General features: G+C 40.6%; 1 non-coding gene across 1 annotated transcript; it reads left to right on the top strand.

The window, feature by feature from the left end:
• The first annotated feature begins 11,585 nt into the window (after positions 1–11,585).
• Positions 11,586–11,692, top strand: LOC129062765 (U6 spliceosomal RNA). The gene has a single exon (XR_008528303.1). It is a non-coding gene; the product is annotated as a U6 spliceosomal RNA (small nuclear RNA).
• Positions 11,693–13,625: the final 1,933 nt, after the last annotated feature.

The following is a 13,625-nucleotide window of genomic DNA, read 5'->3' as shown; positions in this document are numbered from 1 at the left end:
AAGCAGAAAGAAATGGTATTGCGATATAAAATGTTAATACATCAAGGGCAGACATTAAGAAAAACTATATAAAAATGAGGCCAAGTGAATTTTTAAGTTTTAATTTTCTGATGCCTATGTAAATATAATAAAGATGATTTTATTCTTAAAAGGTATATTCAATGTCAGAAATAGAAATGTCAGAATAGGAAAATGTGCAGTGTATCTTGTCATATATTTGCAAGTAGGTCAAGAATAGCCATGTGGGCATCCAAAATGAATAAAATCTTTTTTCTTAACATTAGAGTTTATAAAGGGAGGTTATCACATGTCAGATATATGACACTGGAAATAGCAGACAGAAAAATGTAAGAAGCTTCATGACAGATGTCATCTTTATTCCTAAAGATAGAGGTAAATTTGCTATGGGTAATGCATTACAAAGCAAACTAAAACTAAATCTCTCCAAGTGTCAAATTTCCCTTTCACCTGTAGTTTCCCCAAATTGAATGAGTTGGGTTCCAAGGGAAGTAGAGAAATGGTATATTATTAAAGAAGCTACTGAATCATCTTATCCAGGGGTCATCTGCTCATTTTAGGACCTAATCCAAGTTTTGAGTTTGTCCCAACAAAGGCAGCTGAGTATTTCCCACTTCATCTAGCGGGCACAGTGAGGAATTAATTCATTCTTATATCAAATGATATTTTTATTATATTGCATTTGTTTCTTCTAATCCTTTTGGGGGCACCAATCTATTAGCTCTTTGAATATGAAGTATTTTTAATTGCTTGGTAGGACTTCTTTTCAACAGACATAATGAAATGTTAGGAAAAATTGAAGTTAGATATCCTTTCCTTTTTCCCAGCACAAATCCCTACCAGATGCAAATACTGTTGTTGATATTTTTTCACAGAGTATATGGTTTTCTTAGTGCATAAAATTTTGACATTAAATATCCATGTGTAAAAATGAAACGTATAAACACTTCTTATATGAAAAATATATCCACAACAGTTATTAATATTTAAACCACAATCTATTTTGGAATGAGTAGTCCTAATTATAGCTAGACTTCAATATTTTATCAAAATGAGTAGACATGTTTCCTTTTAAACTAGTTCATTACTTTAAAAAATGCTTCTTAATGGCCTTGACCATGAATGTGGTAGAACCATGTCCTCTAAGTGGAGGCTGAGTAGACTGAGATTGCTGCTGTATGATGACAGTAGAGACTGTTTGCTTGTGTAAAGGACCAAATAAGTACCTCAAGTCCTGGGATTTTCCTTATACATCCATACATGTAACTTACACTTTGTTGTTTTAATATCATCCGAAAGCACACTTTTTTTTTTTTTTACAATTATATATCTCAAGGAAGGAACTAATCCAGGAAAATAATTTTCATATCATTTCAACATATACTATTATTATCCCATTTATTTATAAATTATATTGCTCTTATTACAATTAGAGTCTTATATGAATTGAAGTTTTATTTGAAAATATAATTTATATTTAAATTACCTCTATTACATATTATATTACTTACTGACCAGAGAGTATATAATATAGACAGATATATATTATTTGTTATTCTTGTTCAACTTTTTTTTTGAGATTGGTTTGTATTGTAGTTGTTTCTTATAGCTTTAAAAGATCAATTAATTGAACCTAGCTTGTTCTGCAAACTTCTGGCACAAATAACAATGCTTTTTTATTATAAAATCATCAATACATAATTCTGTAACATAACAATATCACACTCAAGCATATACCATATAACATATTAGGTAAAATGTTCAAACTAAAGATATAAATTATTATACCCATATTATTACCCTACCAACCATACTCAAGCAGGTGTTACTTCTGCTGGACTCTGTATGTGTGTGTGTGTGTGTGTGTGTGTGTGTGTATACACACACATACATGTATGCTATATATACTGTCAAGGAACAAAATGTAATATAATAGACACATATCTTTTTAGCTACTATAAGTTACTCCCATAGCACCATAAGATTATGATACTAGAATACAATTACTGGTACATTAAGAAATTATGGACCCAATAGTTAAATCAACACCATTAATCTCAATAAGCGCACTCACAGAGAAACTCAAGCAAACGTTAACTTCTGCAGATAATTCAAAAAGCCCAAGGTGCATGAAAGGAACTCCAAGGCTCAACCTCCTTAAGTGAAAAGTCCAAGCAGAAACTTTCAGCCGAGGGCTATATTTCATTTCCCCTTTTCACAGGACCAGCAAACCAAGCAGTACGGCAGAGTCAGCGGGCATGGCTTTGAATCCTGGCTCTATCACCTCCTAACCATATGACCCAGGGAAAATTACTTAATCTTTCTAAATTTAGGTTTCCTCACTTGTGAAATGAGATTATTGATACCACAACAAGATGTGTACTTAACACAGTACCTATATCTAGGAACTGCTCTCACAAAATACTAGATATTTACCTTCAGAGGTTTATCATAGAAAATCAAGATTGATTCTTTTGGGGATTAAAGATCTTGCTTCCAATTCAAAGAGTTTTTTGAGGTCCCTGGAGAATCAGAGCTTCACTGGAGATCCTCAAGCACTTCAGACTTCTAAAAACTCTCTTTCCTAGAAGGGTGATTATCAAATTTTGGCATGTACCATAATCACCCAGAGAGCACATGAAAAGAGATTACTAGGCCCTACCACCAGAGTTTCCCATTAGTAGGTCTGGGCTGGGGCATATGAATTCCAATGTCTAACAAGTTGCCAGGCTGCTGCTGCTGCTGCTGCTGCTGCTGATCTTGGGACCTCTCTTTGACAATCACTGTCCTAAAGTACAGTAAATCAAACAATTGTGTCCAGGCTGCTGCTGCTGGAAATAGAAGAGAGGGAGGGACAAGAAACAGGAAGTGGGGAACCGAAGAATGGAAGTGTCAAGGTAGTAATAAAAAGGGTTGGGGGTCTTCAAAATCATGTGGTCACTGGAATAATGGGGCAGGTTAGCTATCGTAAGGCACCAACTAACTGGTTTACATGGGGGAGCTGAAAATTGATAAGCCATATTCCTTCCATTGTTTTGCATGTTGTTCACTGTAGCCAAGTCCAGGTCACTTTTCCCCTCCGTCCTAAGTGTGTCATGAAGATGAGCGCATCATTCCTGAGTTAGATATTAGCAGATGCGTTTCCTCATTTTCACTTCCATGCAACCAATAGGGAACATTAGATCACTGGACATGATGAAATTTTGACAAAGCCATAATGGTCTTTCTTAGTTCTTTAACCAATGATTGTATGGGTAGATTTCCAATTTTTTTCCTCAGGAACCCATGCCTCCTGCTTACTTCGATAACAATTTCATCCCTTTATTAAAAAAATAGTGTTGACATTTTAGGATTTTACTTCATTAAGAAGTTAAAAAATAAAATTCAATCAAGATAGATAAAATTTCTCTATTTATAGAAATGGACCTAAAAAATAATCAAGCAAAGTCAGAAGATATAAGATAATGCTACATTCCCATGTTACTTTAATCAAAATTGACCTGGAGTAAACAAGATAAAAAGAGAAGAGGAGACTATGCTACTGGTAAGAAAACTTGGCGTTTTCTTAAACTATGGCACAAACATCAATAATTCTTGATCAGGGTTACTGTTCGAGGGGAAGGGAGACAAAAGAGCATAGGAGTAGCCTGTCATCAGCGTCAGCGGGGGGAGGGGCGGCGGTGGTGGGGTGGCCACTCCCATTGTTACAGCTGCGGGGCATGGGTCTTCTTGCCCAGGTCTTCGGAAGAGGGAATTCATTCTTAATATATCTAAATGATACACATGAGGGGCCTGGTGGGTAATCCAGCTCATGGTTTCAGTTGAGGGCAGGGATTTATGGTCAAACAGCTCTCTGAGATCCTTAGGAATGAGGATGATTTCAGGGCAATGAGAACTGACCACTTAAGAGACTACAGATCTTGAGGACAGAGCAATTAAAATTCAGTTCATTTCAATGGTACCGTTTATTGGGTCATCTTCAGATTTCAGCCTAATTAATTCTAATCACCTTTTATTCAACCAAATGCAGGGCTGATATAAATCATTGCATGTTGATCTTATGTCATTACCAGAACTATTCTGACTGGTTGGCCTATGTTGGATGAATTGCTAAATATTTTGACTCTAATCCTAGAGAAATGTGTTCAGTTCAAATTGTACATGCGTCTTAGTCTGTTCAGGCTCCTATAACAAAATCACAGACTGGGTAGTTTATAAACAGCAGAGATTTATATCTCCCAGTTCTGGAGGCTGGAAGTCTAAGATCAGGCTGAGTGAGGGCCCTCTTCTGGGTCACAAACTTCTCCTTGTGCTGTCACATGGCAGAAAGGGCCAGGGAGCTCTGGGAGGCCTCTTTTATAAGGGCACTAATCCCATTCATGAGGGCTCTGTTCTCAGGACCTAGTCACCTCACAAAGCCCCCACTTCCTTGAGGATGAGGGTTCCGAGGCATGAATTTTAGTGGGGACACAAACATATAGACTATAGTGACAGGCTTAGGAACACAGAAAATTTAACCACAATTCTGCTCAGCTAATATATTTGGTAATATGTTAACCTTCAGCCTGAAAACAATCATCAGGTATGTCTCACATACTGATGTATTAGGCAGGTGCAGATGAAGCTCCTATACAAAGAGGCAGAACTACAGTGGCTCAGATAGGAAAGAAGTTGAATTCTATCTCATATAAAGTCATGAAAAAGGAATGTGGTCCAAGGTGGATAGGTGGTTTTGCTGCATGAGGTCTTTAGGAACGCATGTCCCTTGTTGTTCTCCAATTCCATGGAGTGTCATCCTCATCTGCATGGTAAGGGCTGAGTCGCTAGCATCACATCCACAGCTTTTTTTTTTTATTAAAAAACAGAAAACTTTGACCAGGTAATTTTGTCACAACACTTTGCTTACATCACATCAGCCAGAACAATCTTTAAGAAAGGCTGACCATGCCACATTAAAACTGGAGTTCTGCTAAAGGAAGAGGAGAATACGTACAGGGGCCAACTAACGGTCTTTTTCAGGTGATTATGATCAGCTCTGCTGAGCAGAGAAGAAAATGGGATGGGCTTAAGGCACAAAGATCTAAGGTTATAGCTAAGAATGGGTGTATGGAATGATTGTGGAAGAGGGGGTTTGTCAGGGGCTAGGATGTAGATGCTGGGATCAGGATTTACACTCTCAAAATCAAGGGGGCCTTTTTTATTTTTATTTTTGGCAAGAAACCAAGATAGTGGAATCAACTAACTAAATATTCTAATAAAGATGAGCTAATCTTTCACTAGGCTACATTGTAAGTTTGCAGAACAAGTTAGTTTCAATTAATTGATCTTTTGAAGCTAGAAGAAACAAATCTGATACAAACAAATCTCAGAAAAATGTTGAACAAGAATAGCAAGAATTTTAGTTATGTGAGATAAAGCAACAGAGTTTGAAGAGCAAGTACTACTATTTCATAGAAAGCCTATAAAGCTCAGATCTTAACCTGTACCTGACACAGACAGCGTGCGAGACTGTGGCCCTCCGTGTGCATGTCCGCACAGGGGCAGCGGGCCGCAGAGCACACTCCCCTTCTGCGTGCCTCCAGAGCGCTGCAGCCTAAGCGTAAGGGCAGGACAGAGAGCCCGTCCCTTCTGATTGGCTGATACCCCCATGCCTGCTTGGTCAATGCTGCTAAACAGGTCATTAGACATTATCAGCATGAGCTCTGCTTTCCGGGGCTGTTCAAAATTTGCTTGAGATGTGTTTAGATCACAAAGGGCCAAGAAAGAAGGATGCCTAAGAGAAAAGTAGTTGTTTCTTCTCCTCCAATCCACAAAACTTCTGCACGTGGGATGGATTAAATGAAGAAAGAAGAAGACAATGGCCACGTTGATTTGTCAACCTCTCTGTGAGGTAAGTGTGGAGGGTCTGCAGAAAGCAGACGTTTTGCCATTTTGGGTTCATATACTATTTAGAATTTACTGACCTTCCTGGAATTTTGATGAAGAATTCAAGATTTTCCATACATTCCAGATACCATATCATCTACTCACAGAATTAAAATGTTGAGACCAAGTACAAAGGAAGTTGTGAACTCCTTACTCTGGAGGAATTTATAATTAGCGTTTCCTCTGATCGGGAATAGCAAAGATGGGTCTGTAAGCAGGGTAATGGAGTAAGGTATCTATCAGTTTGTTTAGCCTTTTAAATAATTACTTTGCAAACAGGAAATGAGGTCAGGAAGAAAGGCCCAATATAGCCTGATGAATCAGTGGGTGAAAAAGTACATTGGAACTTTGACACCTAGACTTTTACATTTTCTTTTGAAAAGATGCCTCTATGTCATGAACCAGGTATTACTCGAACGAGGAAATTCAGCAGTGTCTGTCTGTTAGAGCAGCAGGAAAATATAAAGGTTAAATGCATAGAGTCTGGTATCCCAGCTGTGCAACTGTCTTAAATTATGTAAACTCTGGGCCTCAGTTTCATCTTCTACAAAATGAGATATTACAACTTACCTCACTGGGGTGTTACAGGGATTAACAACCTGTTTAATGACTGGCTTATAGTAGACAATAAACAATAGCCATATTTTTACATACCCTTAATTCTAAACCATTTCCTCTACCCATCTCTCTACCCATATCCCTTCCCGCCTTCCTGCCCTCCATGTACTTGGCATCTGACCCTGTTGGATCACCTCTCCCTTTTTTGTATCTTTCTTACTGGGCTCTTGGATATTCAGGACTGTCTGCCTGGCCTCCTTCCACTAATATTCAGGTGCAATTTCTTCTTCTGTCTCAAGCCTCCCATTGCAAAACATGCTCCTCTTGTGGCACAGTTCCACTCCCCCTGCTGTAACCTAGTGCTCAGGGCATTTACATAATTATTTATAACATTTATAAGATCTTTTTGCTACTTGAAGAAGTAAATTCCTTTAAATGAAATTTAAGAGACAATGCTATGGGTTCCCCAAATTCGATTTTGTGTTTCTCTTGCTGAGCACACAGGAAAGCGCTGCATCTCAGCCACCCTTACATTTAAGGGTCTGGACCCTAGTGTAGTGGATGTGAGAGGCTTCACGGCTATGCCCCCACCCCGCCACCCCAAGGGACTGTCTAAACTTTTGCTTTCCTTACCATGAATGCCTGGGGGGTCTCAAGATTAGAGAGGAGACTGGATCCCAGAGTCACTTGTTGGAGGAAAGCTACTGAGGGGAGTAGCTGGAACTGCACTGGACTATAAGGTGAGAAATAAGTCTTAATTATGTACACTCCATGATATTTGGGTGTATTGCCCCATTAATTTAGATAGTACAGAATAGAAATATCTGGACAGAATATAAATCCACAGTGAATAGTATTATAGTGACGTTTGAATGTAGTTAGACTAGGAAACAGTATTACTGAATTCACTGTGGATTTAGGTGGCAGAGCAGAATGTAGAGAGAAGGGCAGGGACTGTAGAATGCCACCGGCCCAGGTTCAAATTCTGTCTCAGACATTTATAACTTTGACTTTAATATGTTCATTCTTTGGAATCCAAATAATACTTTCTTTCTAACAGTGTTATTGTGTGAGTCAACTAAAACTTATTAGGAGACTCTCTTCTACCTCTACACTTTTTCCAATATTCCAGTATTTCCAATCCAGTATTTAATTTCTGTGATTCATCACTCCAGACTGCTTTTCATAAAGTTGACTTTACAGGAGTACTGGACTAAAGTCTTGACAATAAAGAGTAGCAGTTTGGCCCAGAGAAAGGATCCATATCCTTAATTTGTGCCCAAATAAAAGAAAATCATTATAAAATTTTATGTCTTGAAAGTAGTACTTAGTAGAGAACAATTTTCCCTTTATTTAGTGCATTATTCAGAAGGTTCCCAAGTTAGAAAGGCTATGCCATGCACCATAGCACAATTTTAAAAATATTGTATTTAATTAAAATGGGAATTTCTGAAATGATTATTATACAATTTATATTTCAAAATCTTGCATAAAATTTTGACCCATGCAATATTGATGAGTTAATTTTCCTTTTCCCCATCTCATCTTAACAATTAGAAGGATAGTCTCTATTTCAAATTATCGAGGGTGGGCCATTGGCCAAATGAGCCCCAGCAAAAACACAGAGACTCGGTGACCACCTATTTTTCAGCCTTTCTGTTTGCACACACACAAAGCCACTGGCACCCTCAATATAAAGGTCCACTTCAAAGGCACACCTGCAAGAGTTGCCATTGTTACCTGCTATTTAATATTTAGACACATTGTTTAGAGTTTATGACATATACTTGGTGGCTTTTTAAATTAAAGAAAAAAAACGCAAGCTAATACATAACTTATTCAATCAAAAGGTAAATATGGCAAAATTTTACATTAGGCACACAAAAAAGGAAAATTAAAAATTCAGCAGATATTACCTTGTAAGTTTGCAGACCCTGGTTCTACATTGCATGGTAATGTCTTTAAAATATGAGTATTGCAACAAACTAAGTTCTCTGTGGCACAGCATCCCTTTTATAGTGAAATTAGTAAACACTTCCCTTCAATTGTCAAATACCTTATTAATCAAAATACTGGTAGATGTCCCTGAAAATGGATAGAGGGGCTACATGCTCACTTTGTCTTCTTAGCCTCTCTGATCTTTGCTCACCATTTCTTCTTTTCTCTTTCTTTGCACCATCCCAGCCACTAAGTCTCATCAAAGCTCTATTCCAACACCTCTACTCACCCCCTCCCACTGTGGACTTGCATTTTACATAGAGTTTTGTTCTGGAGTCGATGAACAAGGTGGAAAATCATATAAAGTCAGAAATTTCCTAGGGGAAAAAAAATCCCATAATTCTCCCTTAAAGTGCAATATACATGGCCATTTGTATGCACGTTTGAGGCTGACATACCATCCAACTCAGCCAGCTTTTCCTCCAGCCTTGGAACAGATTGCTGTTTTCTCAGTTAAGCACCTGATGAAGTAGTTGGCTTGTGTTTAGGGGCCATGTTGTACAAAAAAATATATATCTTTAAACACTTGAATCACACTCAGCATGGTGAGATGCTCATACTAGGAGAGCGATGCAGGAACAGAGGCCCAGAGAAGGAACATCAGATTCACATCTCCCTCCCTGCGCTCCTCTGGGGCATATGCTCTAGTGGGACGTGGGACAGAATCACCCACACTATTTACATTCTTCTCTTTCCCTCTGTCTCCTTCTGGCAGAGTAAGTAGAGTATGGACGAGAACTTTATATGTATTAAGGAAAAACTCTATTCAAAACCATAACTTTTTTCTGAGAAGGGCAGCTTGTGTTAGAGGAAGTTTCAGGGTCTCTTGCTCCTATGTGCCACAGCAGGAATTGGTGGTCCCTTCAGTTTAACAGAGGGAGCCGGCTCATGGCTTATGGACATACAAAGGTGTCCACTTGGAGTCAGGAAGCATGGAGGCTCAAGAGAGATGACGCTGCTGGTCATGGTTTCTCAAGTTTTTTGCTCTGTTGGCATTTTGGTCCATCGAAGTCTTTGTTGGGGTGGGCTTTCCTGTGCTTGGTAGGATGTTTAGCAGCATCCCCAGCCTCAGCACACTAGGTAATTGTGCAATATTAGACCCCCCCTGCTCCCCGCCTGCACCCCCCCACGCCCCGCCCAAGCTGTGAAAACAAAAAATGTCTGCAGACATTGCCCTGTCACCCCTGGGGAGCAAAATCATCCTTGATTGAGAAACATCACTCTACATGACAGGTGGAAAGAGTTTAAAAATCTTAGTGGGACATTCTGAATGGGACAAGTGAAAAAGGAAATATGGGATGGGGTGGGAGGAGCTTTCTAGATAGTGCAGGCTGGGTACTACCGCGAGGTGAAGTAGCCTCCGAAAAATCCTTAGTTGTGAGATGGTTCAAGGCTTTTAAGACACAGATAAGTCTAAGCCCCCACTTGAATCTGTTTCCTGTTCAATGAACCCCCTTCCATTTCCCCAAACCTTCCATAAAGTCCACTGTCAACACCGACACCCTGGGAGAGCAGTTAGGGAACAGCCAGCTGCTCAGGAAAGGGACCAGTTCCCTGGAGGCGCTGCCGCGATGGGGCACAGGGACCACCCACAAGGAAGGTTGCTCAGTTCAGAGGAAATGGCATCTTGGAACCAAGGGAAACATGCCCAGTATGGATTGTGCAAAAGTCTTAGGATTTGTACAAAAAGTGGGTTGTGGGTGTGAACAACGCTCACCTGTATCTTAAGGGGCAAGGGCCTCTCTCAAGGGCACCGTGCGGGACTCTAAGAGTTCATGACTTGCGGGTTCTCCGAGCCACGCAGAGGCACCGGCAACCCTGACGAGGGTTGGTGTGGGAGGAGATGACTGTCACCTTCTCTCGTAGGAGGTCAGGGGTAGCAGCTGGGACCTCCAGGAGGGGACGGTGCTCACGGCTCAGGGGAGGGCGATCTTTCCTACGCGCTGCGTGTCGGTCCCAGGATGCTGCTCCTTCCGCGGCTCCCTCAGCCTCAGCCTCTCTCTGTCTCTTTCACTTGCTCCTCTTAGATGCTCCTCCACTGCCCGGTCACAAAGGCCCATACATTTTTCTACGCAGAACTCCAGCTGTATCCTTTCGCCACCTTCCCAAGGCTACCTGACTGCGGGGTACAGATTGGAAGGCTTCCTCTTCTCTCGACCCACTCCCTTCTAGGGCCAGGTTCAAACTGTTTGCTCGACACATTCCGTTCTTTACTACTCCCGCGCGAATCCAGTCTCCAGCTGCTCTTTCTGTAGAAAGCTTTCATACCCTGTCTTCAGGTCTAAAGTTAACCTATTCCACTCCACTGTAACGTATAGGTTCAACGATACTCTTAATTACAGTACGATAAACTGAACTCAACACATTGTATCGATACCTCTTTAGGGCATTTATCATTTTCTATTCGTTGCAACAGCTATTCGTGGACATGGTATATTTACCCCTGGATGAAGAGCTCTTTGAAAACTGGAACTATGTCTGAACATAACAATTGCTTTATAACAGTTGTTAAGTAGTTGACTTTAATTTTTTTCTATTTTTCCAAAAAGAATTTAAAAGGGCTTAGAAGGATGCGAAATACTGGCCATGGCTTACGTTAGAATAAAGTGAGAAAAAAATGAGAGATATAATAGAAACTTAAGAATAGTAGGTTATTCATAGGTGCTTGCTAAAAATAAATCAGTTTTCTTGACACAAGAATTTCCAGTGAGTCAGTTCAATCTTAGGACAAACTGGAGTTGCTCCCTCACTCACACCTCTGTCCTAGGGGGGACGTCCGCTCACCATCGCCTCCTTTACTCCCTCTATCCTCTACTTCCCAAAGCTGGCCTTGCTTCATCGTGTGGTCCATTAGAAACTGCCTCTTTCTTCCACAACCGGACCTTCCTGACCACAGAGCTGGCTCTAGGCCTGGGTACTGGATTCAAGCCAATGCACATCTTTCTCTTGGATATTTGGAGCTGGAGCAAGAGGTGAGAGCCTTTTCTCCATGGATGGTGAGCTGGGAATCTGCTGAATCACCACAGTCCCTGGGTAGAGGAAGCTGAATTTTCAGGAGAAGAAGCCAACCTATAGAAGGAAGCAACGTACTTGCTTCGGCAGCACATGTACTAAAATTGGAACGACACCGGGAAGATTAGCATGGCCCCTGCACAAGGACGACATGCAAGCTCGTGAAAAGGAAAAAAAAATAATAATAAAGGAAGAGGCAGAGATCAGGAAGAGAGAGAGAGTTCTGATGGTATTCGAATCCCAGGTCCTTGTTCCTGAGATATGCCCTCAGAGCTTCCCTCATCCCCTGCTTTCCGAAGTGTATTTGTTAGTGCTTCTTTTGATTTTTATTGAATTAAGTCCAAACCCTTGAGTCCCACAGTCCAGCATTTCCAGCACCCGGTCGGCCTTATCTTGCTTCTAAATTCTCAGTGGAGAGCTGCCTTCTCCCAGACGCTAGGCTCATTCTTTCCTCTGTGGTTTTCTAACAGTCATTTCCTTACCTTGAATGACCTCCTGCCTCCTCTCCCTGCAATACTAATTCTAGCCTTTCTCCAGGGTCCAATTCGAGATCTATCTCCTCCATTAAAACCCTTCTTGATTGATCTTTTTCTTCTCTGAACTACTGTAGCCCTTATATCCCCAGCTTTTACCATGCTGCCTGAAACACATTTATTTTTCTGCTTTGGTTTGTCTCTTATGTGTATTCTGTGTGAGAGAAATTTTGGTTTGTTTATTACTTATAAGCTTAACTGTCTTTAAGAAACAGCATCTTCCCATTTGTTCGCCATCAGCTTGATTTCTTTTAGTATGACAGTTTGGGGCGAGGATTGAGGGGGGACTGAATTGGTCTATGTTAAGAAGGGGGCAGGCTATGAGGCTCTTGCAAGCAATTCAGAAAAGGAGAAACAAGGAGGAGAAAGGGGAGAGCACAGCAGTGGAGCAGAAGAAGGTTGTGCATGGCCCAACGTGATCATTCTTCAGGATCCTCAGAAAATTAAATCATAGAACGTGTGGAGAGCGTGTGTATTTCATGGGAATTGGTGAAGGGATAGAGATTTGGATCTAGATTATCAAGGGGGAAAAATAGAAGCAACACACATGGATGCTGATGCTACTGAGAGTGACCGTGAAAGATACAAACCCACGAGGATTTATTTGCAGAAGGCATGAGAAGGGGTTTCAGGTTCAACCAGCTCTGCATATGGGGGGCAGGGGAGGGAGGCGGGGAGGGCGATTCCAGCCATGGGGCCAGAGGTCCCAGCAAACACCTGGGTTACAAGGCTGGACTAGTTGAATATTAGACACACTAGTCCTGCCTTCCCAGCTTGATTGTAAGTTTCTTAACTTAGGATCCATGCTGTCTTTTTCCTTGGAAACTGTTAGGCTCAGAGTAACTGGTTTCATCCTGTCTCTTTACTTTTCAATGCTTCCTCTATATCAATGTTAGGCTAGTAACTCAATTCTCTGCTTTATGGTAGCAGTGGGAGAAGGGAGAAGAGGAAAGGAAAGAAGGATGGTATGCTGGTGAACAAACTTCTCCATTATGTGATTTATTCCATCTCACCTCCTCTTACCCAATATGAGTCTCTTTCCCAGAAATGCAGGGTTCCTCTCTGTCTCTTCATGGAGTCTCATCTCACTGTGTTTTGTTAGGCTGTTGTCCCTACCTAAAACATCCTCCACTCTCTTCTCTACCTACTAAATTCTACTTGTCTTCAAATTCCAGCACGGCACAGTTTTTCTAGGAAACCTGTTAAATCTATCAATCACTCTCCAATTATCTTTCTTCCCAGAGCTTTAATTATATTTATAGTTTGTACCATGACACAGAACTCTGATTTTTGCTCTAGTGATTTTTATGATAGTTAATCTTCTCATAAGCATCTGGAGAACTGAAGGAGTGATTTCACAGTTTGATACACTGGGTTCTCAGTACTTAGTAAGTGTTTAAGAAGTCCCTTCCCTAAGTAGATTCACAAACGGCAGGCTTTGTTGGGTTTCCTACTCTTCCCCCAATGCTAGAACATTGCCTGGACAAAAATGGATGCTGAATGAATATTTGTTTAAGACTGAATGAATGAGTGAATGAATGAATATTGGTCTACCAACCTTTGTGACTCTTAGTAGTGAAG

The sequence above is a fragment of the Pteronotus mesoamericanus genome, unplaced genomic scaffold (genome assembly GCF_021234165.1).
Source record: "Pteronotus mesoamericanus isolate MK-2021 breed Mesoamerican mustached bat unplaced genomic scaffold, CSHL_Meso_final contig_163, whole genome shotgun sequence".
NCBI lineage: Eukaryota > Metazoa > Chordata > Mammalia > Chiroptera > Mormoopidae > Pteronotus > Pteronotus mesoamericanus.
This window is presented reverse-complemented; position numbering and strand designations above follow the sequence as displayed.